Genomic DNA, 2848 nt, shown 5'->3' on the forward strand with positions numbered 1-2848 from the left:
CAAAAATAAATAGGCAGTCGCGGACAATTGTCCAGGGGTGGTCCCGAAGGAACTAACCCCCCAAGCGGAGGTGTGACAACTGTGCGGATGGACGAACTTCTTTCCCTAGCTTCTCGTGGGAACAACAATGACAACGCCAAACATAGTTGTAGTAAGTGCGGTTCAAAACAACAGAACGCGCAGGGCCCCCGACAATAGGTCGGCCAACAATGCCGACCAATCTAGAGCTGAGGGAGCCAATGAAAATGGATTCAGTGCGATGGATCGGCGGGATCTCGCAACCTTTGGGTAGACGCAGCGACTGAATCACGACTTGCTAGAGTGCTACGATGCGAGTGTGGCCCCTGAACGGGGTTACATGGCACGGCTGCATGCTCTGTGGTGCGAGAAATACCCGGAGCTATCGCACTTTTCGCAGCAACGTCTGCGAAACCATGCTGAACTACTCCGTAAAAGGGGCTATGCAAGCGGAACGTCTACTCTACCACAGCTAGAACAAACCGGAAACAGAGAAAGAGAGGCGACACTAAGACCAACCGCAGGCAGGCATCCAATAGATGAAATGCGATGCTTTACGACTCGGAGAAATATCAACACCAAGGTTTCTCTCAAGCCTAAAGATCTGGCTGAAATGGCAGAGAAGTCTACGAAGTTCAGCATAGACTGGACGAAGACTCAGAAAATATAAATAGCTTGAAGGAGTTATGTGTTGCCCTCATAACACCTGATAAAGACTGCCCACCCATCATTACCGAGGAGGTGAAAAAAGTATGAAGAGGGATGAAGAACTATTCCGCACCGGGACCAGATTGTATCAAAACCCTCTAGTGGAAGAAGTTTTCTTCAACCCATCAGCATTTGGCCCGTATTTTCACCTCATATTTGAAGTCGGAAGAGCCGATTCCAGAGTGGTTGGTGGAAGGGCGCACAATACTTCTGCCGAAAGTAGGCAACTTAGCGGACCCGAAGAATTAGAGGCCAATAACTTGTCTGAACACGCTTTATAAGATATTTACAGCTATCCTAAATGACAGGATTGTTCGGGCAATTGAACCTGTGTGGCAAGAAATGTATGAACAACGAGGCTCAAAGAAAGGCGTAGCCGGATGTCGGGAGAACCTGCTCATCGATAGATCGTGTGATAAATCGTGTGACAATTAACAAGGTCACCTTTCAGAGAGGTGTCTTTCAGGGCGACACCATGAGCCCACTCCTCTTTGGCCTTACATTATTGCCACTATCTCTAGCACTTCGCCATTCCGACGGGTACTTGTACGGCAAACCTGCAGATCAAAAGTACAAGGTCACTCATGTATTTTACATGGAGGATCTTAAGATCTATGCTAAAAACAGAGAGAAACTGCATCTAGCTCTGGGGATTGTCGAACGATATACTAAGGAAATTGGAATGGAATTTGGGTTAGACAAATGCGCCAAGGTTTATTTGAAGAGAGGAAAACTTAATGGCATCACTAAAGATCCTGAGCTCGTTGATAGAAGCGCCATACGACACCTTTGCGCTGTAGAGACTTATACATACCTGGGCGTGCCGCAGAGCCGCATTCAGGATGTGACATATATAAAGGATACTCTCCGAAGCAGATAAAAACATGTCATCCGACAGATTTGGTCTTCCGAACTGTCGGCGAGGAACAAAGTCTCTGCAATGAACATGCTTGCCGTCCCGGTACTACTCTTCATTTGGAGTAGTTCCATGGACGAAGAACGAGCTCAGATCTCTTGATATCGGGACAAGAAAGGTTATGCACATGAACAAAAGCATGCATCTTAAGTCTTCCGTTCCGCGACTGTACATCTCACGCCGTCAAGGGGGTCGCGGAATATTGAGCCTTGAATGTCTTCACAACAGGATTATTGTGGGTACAGCACATAGAGTGGCAAATGGAAGAAACCCTCTTCTTAAAATGGTCAGGAATCACGAAGAAGTGGGCAAAGGAGCGTTTCTGTATAAAGCAGCGGAGGAGGCTGCTGAAGCACTCGGACTTGACTTCAGTATTAGAGGTGAGCAAAATGCATCAAATCTTATCTATCTCGAGTACTCACTCCTAAAAGCCCGGATGAAGAAAGCACAACAGAAAACTTTCGTGAACAGCTCCTCGATAAGAGGATGCACGGTATCTTCCACATAAATGTGAAGGATCAGTCAATGTCTTGTGAGCTAACGTTTGCTTTCCTTAAATCGCCCGGATTGAAGCCTGGTACGGAGGGTTTCATTTTTGCATGCCAAGACGGTGTCATTTCTACCTTAATATACCGTCGCCACATTTTGAGCCAAGACATTCCTGATGATAGCTGCAGGGCGTGCCATGCACATCCCGAGCATTTAGCTCACATACATCTAGTTGTCCAACTCACGCGGGAATGACCTACATTCAAAGGCACAATGCGGCACTAAGAGTGCTTTATTACCATCTCTGTCACTCCTACGGCATTAACCTTAATATCGCCCCTCTAAATGCTCCTAGGGAAATTGAGTCAATTGTCGAGAATGGGAAGTGCTGCATATACTGGGACTTTATATTATCGACAATTGTTTCTGTTGCTCACTCGAGGCCTGGCATGGTTCTTCTTAACTTCGAGAAGCGAACCATGTTCGTTATCGAATTTTCGGCACCAGCTGACAAAAACATCATAGCCAAGGAGAATGAAAAGAAGGAGAGGTATCGAGACCTTATAAGGGAGTTCCAACGATTATACCCGGAATATTCTGTTAAATTGATCGTCATTATCGTCGGCGCTCTTGGAGGTGCCAAGCTTTCACTTGCTAATGGCCTAAAAAGCATCCCTGCGTGTCAACAATATGCTAGAACACTTGCGGGAAAAATGC

The sequence above is a fragment of the Belonocnema kinseyi genome, chromosome 6 (assembly GCF_010883055.1).
Source record: "Belonocnema kinseyi isolate 2016_QV_RU_SX_M_011 chromosome 6, B_treatae_v1, whole genome shotgun sequence".
Classification (NCBI taxonomy): domain Eukaryota; kingdom Metazoa; phylum Arthropoda; class Insecta; order Hymenoptera; family Cynipidae; genus Belonocnema; species Belonocnema kinseyi.